Source organism: Rutidosis leptorrhynchoides, chromosome 8, assembly GCF_046630445.1.
Source record: "Rutidosis leptorrhynchoides isolate AG116_Rl617_1_P2 chromosome 8, CSIRO_AGI_Rlap_v1, whole genome shotgun sequence".
In the NCBI taxonomy this organism is placed as follows: domain Eukaryota; kingdom Viridiplantae; phylum Streptophyta; class Magnoliopsida; order Asterales; family Asteraceae; genus Rutidosis; species Rutidosis leptorrhynchoides.
Window position 1 is genome coordinate 81,209,083 of NC_092340.1, and position 11,825 is coordinate 81,220,907.

Genomic DNA, 11,825 nt, shown 5'->3' on the forward strand with positions numbered 1-11,825 from the left:
CTTACCCGACTGCTGAATCGACTGTCCACCCGATTGACCATCTGATTTTACCCCAAAAGATCCACCTCTTAAACTTTCTCTTTTCACTGCATTGATGTCACCCTCAGTAATCTTAGCCATCTCATGAGCCTGTGACAAAGTCGTTGCAAATCTCGCAACTATTCTAAATTCTGGCTTAATCACCCGCATAAAATGCTGAATCTTATCCTTCTCAGTCGGTACCCACTGTTGAACACACCTTAGATTCGATGTAAAATCTCTGAAAACCTCATCAATTGTCATACTTCTGTCATTCTCATATTCAGAAACTCCATTTCTAATCTTTCCATCTCATACTCAGAACAATACTGCTCACGCACCTTAGCAGCAAATTGTTCCCAGGTTATTTGACTAATCTGTTCTTTAGGTAAATATGCAGTGATAGAGTCCCACCATTCCATTGCTTCACCTTTGAGAAGCCACAGTACCATAGATTCAGGCTCACATAAACATGCTTCCAACGCTCGCTCTACTTCTCTTAACCAATTGAGTGTCATTGTAGGGTTTGTGTGACCGCTGTACTCAGGAGGTTTGCAGTCTAGAAACTATTTATAGGTACACTTCTTTCTCGTCTCGAGAACTTGAAATGGGTATATCATCTGATTTAGAAACGTCTGGTTAAATGGGAATGACATTTGGAGGTTTTGATAGGTGGTTTGAGGAAACTGTGACTGAGAACTGCCACCGGCTTGAGTATAAAAATTTGGAGGAAAAGTTGTGTTCAACACAGTGGTATTTGGGTTCCATATTGCTCGCTCTTCTTCCAGTTCTTTAATTTCCTCTTGTGCTTCTAGCAATCGAATTTGAAGGTTTATAACTTTTTGTGAGGTTTCCTCTTCTGATGACACATGTCCATCTTCATCGGGAGCTCTAAAAATACCAGTTCCAGGGACAGTGGGGCCAGTAGCGTTTGCTTCATTATCTGACATTACTGCACTACCACAACACTCACACCAAGGCTTAGTATAAACTCTGTTAGTACTAACAACTAACACATAACCTGTCCTAATACTCACTTAACCTATCCCCAGCATGTTATGTTTGACATGACTCTACTAAGTTTGGGAACATGACATTTAAATCACAATGCACATGCTGCCAAACCAAGCTCTGATACAAACTTGTGACACCGCTAATTTTTTTTATACGTGGCGGAAGCATTTATTTATTAATTACAAAATAAACAATAACTATTGTTAATACAGTACAACCAGTGTCACGTGTCATTTCAACAAAATACATGTTTATACAGAGAAGAGGTATTTATAATATGTTTACAAAATATCACTGTTTAAACAAAGCAAAACAACATCAGAGTTGACTCCTATCAAACATAACATCACCATGCCCGTCTTCTCCCTAAAAAAGCATCACTTACAAAAACTAACAACCTGCAGGGAGGAGATGGAGGGGAATTAGCACGAAGCTAAGTGAGTAAAACTAACTATAGGCAATAATATACAGGAACCGTCATACTAATCATGTCACAAAGGCTAACACACAAACATCACCCAAGTGCCGTCTACAGAGACTCTGGCGGCTCGGACAAACCATTAACCACCAGCTGATCGGACTGGGGTTTACCAGAAGTTCCTCCACCACTGTGTGTATATATATAATCCACACACGACGGACGCATCATTCACATATATATACACTTCGATTGTCCTGGCTACCACATGAGGAACCCAACCCGTAGGTTGATCTCTCCTACCGAGGCTACCATACAATAGGGACGCACTGGGCTCCAGCAGACAAGCATCAACTAACATGCAGTCATCACAATGTACTAACTAACACAACAGTAAGTATATCTAACAAGCATGGGAATCATAATATAACATGCTACTCTATACTATATTCTCCAATTAGTCCCACTCACCAAATACCAGCAACCACCTCAGATAATCTACTACTGAGCGGCTTCCTTATCTTTATCACCTGAACATATGGCAAATCAAGTTAGTTACTGTCCGTTAGCACCAAATAACACAGTACGTAAATTTTTTGTATCAAAAAGCGTCCGCTAAAAATTTTTGTTTAACACTTATGCACTTTCAAAATTCTGATCATCAAAATACAAACGGGCAGTATAACGGCTAAAAATCAACACTTAGTAAAATATTTCACTGCCAAAGACACTCGGTCGACTGTCATTGACAGTAGGCCGACTGTCTACACTTACTCGGCCGAGTGTCTAGTCACTCGGTCGATGGTCTCTCACAGACACACTTGACCGTGGGTTATACACACTCGGTCGATGGTCGAGTCGCTCGGTCGAGTGTCAAGAGACACTCGGCCGACTGTGTTTATCTGCAGAAGCTGAAGAACAAAGTGACGGGTTTGACCCAAAATCAACCAATTCTTGCTCTAGAGCTCGATTATGACCTCAAAACTGACCAAATCAAAGACACTAAACATGTAGAAACATAAACCCACAAGATTTGGACACAAACAACATCAAATTTAACCACTTTGACCCAAATTACTCACTTTGTAAAACTTTACACAAAAAACTCAATTTTCTCAAAGATTAAAGCATGAAATGTTTTGATTCTTACCTTGATAGAATCAGTAAATCACAAGGAACACAAAGATACAAACAATTTGAGCTCTAAAACAAGAATTAAGGATTAGGGTTTTGATGTTGGTGAGAGTGAAGAACGAGGTGTGTGTTGGGAAAAATCTAGAAAGTGGAAGAAATGAGCTGTACTATTGATCATAATTGGGTTTAATTCCCACACTGTGCAACACACGGGTATTTATCAGTTATTTGATATCTTTCGTACATCATTTGGCAACCCAAACGAAGTTCAAATTAAATAAACAAACCTGTTATGTGACCCTTGTCACAAACTGGTCCTAACCACATCATTAAATAATAATAAATATTAATTAAAAATAAAAACATATAATAACACAACACTAACTTAAGGGAAATTTAGTAATCTTACATCTAGGCCTAGTAGAGGATGTTACAGAAGGCTTGAAACATTAACAAGGTTTTTGTCTCAGAACGTTCATAACCATTCATGAAGGTATTAAAAGATTTTTGAACAAGAATTTTGTGTGGATGGTTGATGTGTGCAGCGGTGTATACGAAAATACTATTATTTTTACTACGAAATACGATACAATTTACACAAGTTTTATTTATTTATATAGATGAGATATACTTAAACCTTGCTACAACACTTATAGGCAGTGTACCTAATCGTAGATTAGTATAGTTTTTAGTAATTCCGGTTCGTTCCACAGGGAGCTAGCGATTACGTACTATATTTTTAAACAACTATATTTGTATATATATATATATATATATATATATATATATATATATATATATATATATATATATATATATATATATATATATATATATATATATATATATATATATATATTAGTAATATAGTAGTATTATTATTATTATAAAATGGGGGTTTTACCGTTTAATGACCGGTTTGACGATTTTAAATTAAGTGTAAAGATAAATGATGATAATATAAATGCCAGAATTTAAATTGCGATAAAGTAAATTGCAGTAATTAAAATGACAGTAAATAAAGATACGATGAAATATGAAATAAAAGTATTATGCTTATTTAAACTTCAGTAATCATGATGTTTGACGTTTTAATTTTAATTAATTGTTACCCGGGTTAATTATCCTTTGTCCTAGCTTATTTGATACCTATCTGGGTTTTGCCTATAATAGTCCATCGGTCATAATTATAATATGCTCGTCAAATTAACCTTATTCCTGAAGTCAAATATTCCAACTAATTAAGGATTCGAACTGTAACAAGGTTTTAATACTTTGTTAATAATTACACCAGGTTATCGACTGCGTGTAATCTAAGGTTTTAATACTTTGTTAACAATTACACCAATTATCCTTGTATGTAATCCACCCCTGTTTTAATGAGATATGAATATTAATTTACCCACTTGATCAGAATGAATAATCAATTACCCAACTCGAATAATTAATTAAATGATCGTAAAAGATGTCATATAAACATCACTAAATAGGACATACATAATCATTTTAATAATTATTAGATTAACTAATTTGAAGATAGGTTCGACAGATTCTAATGAGTTTTCATTCGATTAGACAATACCCCCCATCTATTAATAGTCAATAGTCCAATGTCCACAAGTGTTGGTCTTTTGTCCAAACCCTAATTATGGTACAAAATCCAATAATCCCGTCTTAATATTTAGTCTAACATCACGATTACTTCGGCTCAAATAAGCATAATAATAACTTAATTACGAGACATTAATTTAAAAAGGAACAACATAGCTTACAGTGGTGATTAATCGCGTAGCATTACACGGACAGAGTTCCGACTTTATAACCCGTAAAACATTTCTTACTATAACCCAATTATTATTAATCTTAAATTAAACTTAATATTATAAATATAAATATATATAATTATTTTACAGAGGAAGAAAGAAAGAGTGAAGAGTGTATCATTCGAGCAGAATTCGCTGGCTTTTATAGATGTGAACTGATCCTGAGGTCCATGCGATCGCATGGCTTTTCAGTGTTATTCCCATGCGATCACATGGCCAGCCTGGCATGCTCCCATCAGTTTATTTTCTAGTTTGCCGACGTTTTATTTAATAATATAATATAATATATATAATTTTATATAATTTTAAATATATTATATTATATTCATGTGCATAGTAGACTTGTAATTTTAGGACCGTTGACTCGCGCGTTGATGCTCGGTTTACGTCCCAGTTCCAAATTTTTGAACGCCTTTTCGTACGCGGAGATATCTTGTACTTTGTGTTCCGCGACTTGTACTCTTGTCATTTTTAGATGTTTCTCATCAATAAATTGAACCACTTGGATTGTATCTTGTACATTTGAGCTTTTTGGTCATTTGCGGCTTCAAATCGTCGTTTTCTTCTTTTGTCTTCGCACTTATTTATTTTAACGAATATTATTTGAAAATAGAACAATTGTAACTGAAAACTTTACATATTGGAAGGATATTGTGCCTAAATATATGTTCATTTGGAGCACTATCAAATATTCCCACACTTGAGCGTTGCTTGTCCTCAAGCAATACAGAATTTGAAATTAAATCACACTTCACTCGAATCACTTTTTTATTTTCACACTTTATACATCAGTGATTTTGGTACGGCGGTATGAACAATGATAGTAACGATGTGGTTTACAGTCCCACATGACTATGAAAATTTAGATCCTTTAAGGAAATTGGATCTTTATGAAAACATTTGATCTTTTGAAAATTCATTCTAGATTTTACCCTAGATAAGCTTTCCGGAATAACCCTTCACTGGTGTCTGCAAAATATTTTTGTGGGTTTCATATTTTCAAATTTTAGCTCAAAACTTATGGTTTTGTGTCACCCACTTGCTAATCCTTGTATTAGGAAAGCACACGTCCAGTATACTTGCTCCGTATATTACCTTTCGGTAAACTACCGTCCGGTTGTAAAGGAAAGCGATGAACAAGCAACTGTTAAGGCAATGTCTAATGACATGCATTTGTTCATGGTCCACAACGTGTCGGATGTAATTACTATCCTTTGTAGGAGAAATAGTAAAGATCACCCTATAATTTTTTGGTCTGGTACAAGGTCCTGTCTTCGACCATGCTATGCAACCACCGTTCTTACGGTTGACACCAGATTTGGTTCAGGTGACTTAATGAATTCTGATAAATTCTCAGGATTTTACGTTCAATGGTAATGAACACATTGAAAATAGGTTTTCAAAAAATAAATCGGTTTTAATTTGATCAAAATATTTTCTCGTTCAAGCTCGAGTTTAGATATCATCGAATTCTACGAGTTTGTGATTCTCAATCTTTAAGGTTAACCTCAACGATTGAGTAATATCAGGCTTAAAAGCTAATTTTTAATCTTTTAAGGAGATTATCCTTTCTGGGGGTCTGATTCATTAGTCTTATCAAGCTAATTTTCACGGCGCCCTCTCCATTTTACGAGACAGATCCTGTCATGGTTAGGATAAGTCTGACCACATGGCGACCCTGTTTAATGCTGAGGTCCGTGGATTTCCTGCTGATTTTAGAGATGACTTTTCTAGATTTTTCGTCAACCTACAGCTGGTCTGGACGACAACTTCTTGACCTAAATCAAGTAGCGCGTGTCTTTTTTGGAAGACTTACTTCCTTTTAATGATGGAATTGATTCATCGTGTAGATCCATCTATTCTTTCAAAGGTATTACAATAAATCGGGTAAAACTAATTAGTATCATCCAAAACAAAAGTACCTGCAATAATCTTGTACAAAAATATGTGATATCTGTTTTAAAGAACTTGGTGCATTCTTCCCACACTTACCTTTTATTTATTCTTTTCTTTGCCTTTTTATTCTCTTCTATTCCATTTTAAACGAATTCAAGAGTTTTGGGTTGTTTCTTCATTTATGTTCTCTCCGAGGTAACAATAATTTCGGCATTAACACCTAGTTTTATCGTTCATAAATATGTATAAACATGATTTTGAATTCATTTTGTTGAAAAATTTTCAATTTTCACAAAATTTGGCAAATAAACCAAGTGTAAACCCGAGAGAATTTATAACCCTTCCCCACACTTGAGATCATGCAATGCCCTCATTTACATGAAATCAGACTATAATTATAAATTCATGAGGGTGATTAGTGTAGAAAAGTGATTAAAAATACTGAGTTTGCAAACATATTATTTTATATCACATTTGATATTTTATGTCTTGTCGTTAAAATTAGTAGCTTTTGCTGAACTTAATGTCAGTCTTTGAAAGTGCGTTGTTTTACTCTGTTTTGTACATAAAATAAAATACAAACATATATATATATATATATATATATATATATATATATATATATATATATATATATATATATATATATATTTTATATAAAACCTTTATTTATTAAAACAATTTAAATGAATAATTTTTTAAAATTTTGTTTCCTTTTACTTTAGGTAGTTTCGGTATGTTTACATAGTTCGTCCCTCGATAAAATTTAAAATTTGTCATTTATAAAGCGATTGTTTTAAAAGCAAAGATTTTTGGGTTTTTTAATTTTTTTTGTATACTTTAGATCAATAAAATTAAAAATAATGATAACAAAATTTTTTGCCCCGCCCTCGGGTAAAGCAATTTCGATTCTATGATCTAGTCTTTAACTTACGACGAATTTTAGAAATCATTTTTTAACTTAATGAAATAAAGTAAATTTTGTTTTTAAATTCACACAAAACTTAAATTTAAAAAGCGTATTAATTTCATACAAACCTACAAAACAAAATAAAATTCAGATTGGGGGAAGAAAACTAGTTCTTTAGTGTCTGCTAGTGGAAAAGACCAATCGGATTCCATTCTCGGAACTACACAAGAACAGAACAACTAACTCTAGACATCATTTTCTTTTTAGAATATTTGAATCTCTCCACACTTAGGTAGCTGTGGTTTTGAAATTGTGATTAACTTCATCGTCAATTTCTCTTGGACCATAATCAACTTGCATATCTGTGACTTTTGCTTTAAGCCATTGGTCGGATTCTTGTGTAATATCTACAAATTCAACTAGTTTCACCGTTTCTTTAGGCAAAAGATTGGATACTAACCGTTTACATAACTTAAAGTTCCCCTTGGTTCTAGCATCGCGAATCCGTTTAATAAGTTTCTTCATTGAACTGTTAATAACAGAGTTATTTAATTTCGTATCAACAATGGGGTTCTTTGTTATCAGGTCATCATTAGGTGTTACTTCATTTTCCCCACACTTAGGCTTTTTATTATTATTAAGCACTACCGTTGGAGTTGGTAAAACAATGTGGTTTTTACCAATTGTCTTTGTTGTTTCAACGGTTTTAGTTGGTGGAGATTTAGCCTTTCGACTCACAAAGGTGATTGATTTTTCATCATTACTAAGTGTCATTCTACCTTCTCTTACATCAAATAACGCCCCGGTGGATGCTAAGAATGGTCGACCTAAAATTAGAGGAACGTTTGAGTCCTCTTCTATGTCAATGACAATAAATTCGACTAGAAAGGTTAAATTACCTACTTGAACGGGTAGGTTATCAGCAATTCCAACTGGGTGCCTAATAGTTTGATCAAAGAGTCGAACACTCATTTCCGTTGGACTTAACTCACCTACACCTAATCTCTTATATAATGAAAGAGGCATAACACTCACACTCGCACCTAAATTTGCTAGTGCATCATACATGACACAATCACTAAGTAGACAAGGAACAATAAATTCACCCGGATCACCTAACCTGGTAGAGGTTTCGATGGAACTGTCTTCACCGGGTTTACTTTTACGGTTTTTGTTTCTTGTACTTTCTTATTCTTTTTCTTCTTTCCAGAGGTATCACAAACTTTATTACCTATTACTTGCTCATACTCAACTCCTTTTCTTGGAAACGGGAGGAGTGGTCTATATGGTGCCACCACTGGCTTTACATACTCGGGTGGTGGTGGTGTTGTAACTTCTTCATTGTTACTCACGTCTAAAACCTTCCCATCTTCTGGTGCTGATTTTCAGAATTTGTTGACACCATATTAACATTCTCATTTCGAGGATTTACTTCAGTATTACTCGGTAGCTTTCCTTGTTCTCTCTCACTTATCATGCTAGCAAGAGTACCTACGTGTTTTTCTAGATTCAAAATGGAAGCTTGTTGAGTTCTTAATGACTGATCAAACCTCTCATTTGTTTGGGTTTGAGATGTAATAAATTGTGTTTGAGATTCCATTAGCTTTGCCATCATTTCTTCCAGATTTGGCTTTTTCTCTTCGGTTTATTGTGGTAGTTTATACAAGCTAGGTCTTTGTTGATTGAAAGTGTTGTTTTGAGTTGGTTGGTTATTTGGACCTTGTTGGTTGTACGAGTTATTGTTGGGTCCATTTGGATTGTAAAGAATGTTTTGATTTCGATTGAAGTTTGGCCTTGGCGGTTGATAATTATTTTGATAATTATTTCCGGGCCTTTGGTTCATGTAGGAAACATTCTCACGTTGTTCCATCGTTTGCTCGATGTGACAATCTTTTGTTAAGTGTGGTCCACCACATTGCTCACAACTGATTCGTATTGCGTGAATATCTTTATTCATCTTTTCCATTCGTCTCTCGAAAGCATCTAGTTTTGTGGAAACGGAATCAAAGTCATGGCTAGAATCGGCTCTAGCCACTTTAGATGAATGAAAAATATCTTTTTCCTGGTGCCACTCATGTGAGTGGGAGGCTGTGTTATCAATAATTTTGTGAGCTTCGGTTGCGGTTTTCTTTATAATGGAACCACCAACTACTGTGTCGATGTCTTTTCGTGTAGCAACGTCGACACCTTGGTAGAATATTTGTAATATTTGATAAGTGTCTAAACCGTGCTGAGGACATCCTCTCAACAACTTTCTGAATCTTGTCCACGCCTCATATAATGTTTCATTTGGCTTTTGCGTGAACGTAACAATTTCTCCTTGAAGTCTCACGGCTTTATATGCCGGAAAGAATCTTTTAAGAAATTTCTCAACTAAAATATCCCATGTGTCAATCGCCCCTTCAGGTAATGATTCTAACCAATCTTTGGCTTCTCCCTTTAAAGTCCAGGGAAATAACATGAGATAGATCTGTTCATCCTCAACTTCTCTGATTTTGAATAGAGTACAGATCCTATTAAAGGTTTGAATATGTTTGTTTGGATCTTCTTTCGGCGTACCACTATATTGGCATTGATTAGTTACCATGTGTAGGATTTGTCCTTTGATTTTATAATCTGGCGCATTAACATCTGGCTTAATAATGACGTGAGCTTGGCCCGTGCGTGTAGCTCTCATTCGGTCTTCCATACTTAGAGGTTCTGTTACTTTCATAATTGAATTTGTTGAATACTGTGACGACCCGGTAATTTCTGACCAAATTTAAACTTAATCTTTGTATGATTTCGACACGATAAGCAAAGTCTGTAAAGTTGAGTCTCAAAAAGTTTGAACTATTTTCATATATTCATGTGACCTTCGACTGTCCCCGACGATTCACGAACAGTTGTGTGTAAATAACATGTATATATATAAAAATATAAATATGTATAAATATAATATAGTTAATTGGATTCATAATGTAAAATAATAATTAGAATATTAAAATGAATATATATATATATATATATATATATATATATATATATATATATATATATATATATATATATATATTATGAACCTATATACAATTTCTATTTATAGTTATTAATATATTGTGGTATCAAATATTTAAAAATATTAATAAAGTTTAAAGTTAATATATTATACGTTAAAACATAAATGTTATGTTATTATCATTACTTTCATTACTAATGTTAATATAAATATAAATATTTATATTATTAATGTTATTAATCCAAATATGAGATATAAATATATATATAAAATTTAACATGTACAAGTTGTTATATTATTATTATTTATATTATTATCATCATTGATAATATTAATATTAATATAACTAATGAGATTATTATTATCATTTATAATATTAGTATGAATATTTATCATATTATTATTTGTCATTTATTATTATTAGTCTTTATTAAGTAATATTACTATTAAAAAAATATTATTATTAGTATTATTAATATTAATATTAATATATTTGTATTTATAATAATTATATATGAGTAAAATCGTACAACAAGATTTTCAATTCAGATTCATGTATCTATCGGTCTGTAGTAAATTTGTTTCTTGTCTTCAAATTATTGTACCTTATAATTGCTTTCTGTTAGCTGTCTAATCTAGCTATCATATCTCTTCTAATGGCCTATCTATCTAATTCTATACATGTAAACACATATGCATTACGAGCTATACAGACTCACACAATTCATAATCACCATCAATTTTGTTTCAAACTACTGCAATATATTTCTTTCTCTTAATCATCATGGAGAACCACCATCAATTGTGTCTTGTTTTCGATTTATCTTCTACATATGTAAACACATATGCATTACGAGATAATTATTTTTGCTTCCTGTTTCTTCGACCTATGCAGGTAACCATCAAATACAAACACCATTGTTATGCTACTATCATGATACTGCTACAATTCTTTTTCACTCTCCATCTCTGTCTACATATATATACATACACATCATTGTGAATATAGATCACCATATTTAAACCAAATCACCACTTCTTTGGTTTGTCGAGCTACAATCACACACACACATCATCTAGGTTTCATCTATATTTTATGCCTTCTGTCCGATCATAACCGACCCAACGAAAACCTATGAACACTATATCACCTTATCACCATGAAATGTATCAAAGCAAGAACCGAAACCAAACCCAACTCAAAAACTGAAACATAAGTGTGAACTACTACTACTGATAGCTTGATTATTCAAATTTTCTTGCTACTACTACTGTACGCATAACCTTATTTCAAAAACTCAACAACCACCACCAAACGACAACAAGATGCAGCCTTGTTACTGCTGCTATCCTTGCATTTCTACTTCTGTTTTAACTCATAAACCACCATAATCATCACTACTCGTGAACTGCTACTACAGCTGCTAAGATTCTATTTCTAATCACTCTTCAAACCACCAATTCACCTTATTATTACTGGCTTGCTGCAACCACACGTCAACCATCACTGCTCGCTGCAACTATTACTTTCGAACTACCTGTTATCAAACCATCCATTTAGTCTCTCTACATATATAACATATACGCATAGAGATATATAAACAACCACAATTA

The 11,825-nt window shown here is 33.4% G+C and overlaps 1 non-coding gene across 1 annotated transcript; it reads left to right on the plus strand.

Moving 5' to 3' along the window:
- Positions 1-9,435: 9,435 nt before the first annotated feature.
- On the plus strand, positions 9,436-9,542 carry LOC139865488 (small nucleolar RNA R71). Its single transcript, XR_011765005.1, has one exon. It is a non-coding gene; the product is annotated as a small nucleolar RNA R71 (small nucleolar RNA).
- The last annotated feature ends 2,283 nt before the right edge of the window (positions 9,543-11,825 follow it).